Source organism: Etheostoma spectabile, chromosome 20 (assembly GCF_008692095.1).
Source record: "Etheostoma spectabile isolate EspeVRDwgs_2016 chromosome 20, UIUC_Espe_1.0, whole genome shotgun sequence".
Classification (NCBI taxonomy): Eukaryota; Metazoa; Chordata; class Actinopteri; order Perciformes; family Percidae; genus Etheostoma; species Etheostoma spectabile.
This window is the reverse complement of record NC_045752.1, coordinates 20308520-20308911: the sequence shown is the minus strand read 5'-3', so window position 1 is coordinate 20308911 and position 392 is coordinate 20308520. Positions and strand designations below refer to the sequence as shown.

General features: G+C 32.4%; 1 protein-coding gene and 1 long non-coding RNA gene across 21 annotated transcripts in view; one reads left to right on the top strand and one right to left on the bottom strand.

The window, feature by feature from the left end:
* The window catches only part of LOC116669994 (tumor protein D54), a 32970-nt gene that overhangs the window by 5826 nt on the left and 26752 nt on the right, over positions 1–392 (bottom strand). The window lies entirely within an intron of this gene.
* LOC116669996 (uncharacterized) overlaps positions 1–392 on the top strand; it is a 19048-nt gene that overhangs the window by 7190 nt on the left and 11466 nt on the right. The window lies entirely within an intron of this gene.

Sequence of the window (392 nt, the reverse complement as noted above, 5' to 3'; positions counted from 1 at the left end):
CCCGGCCGCTGTCAGACTCTACAACACCTGCACAACCTGATAATGTTGTAGTTCTGTTCCTGTTTTACATTTAGTCCACACATTCTCTGAATATCTTTATTATCTGTATTTATATTTTTCCATTTCAAGTCCTTACTTTTTCAGTATTATTTATGGTCACAGGTAAATATAATTTATATTATAGTTACCTACTTTTGCTATGTTATTTTAATTACATATTTAATTTTAACATCACTTACTTACACTGCAATATTGTTTCTTGTACTATGGCAACAGCACTTTGCAATACCTTTATTTGAGACCACCTTACATTCAGTCTATACTGTCTGCTCATTGTCTGTGTGTTTTACTTGTTTTTTGCTTTTACTGTAGAAAACCGCTGCTGCTGTAAT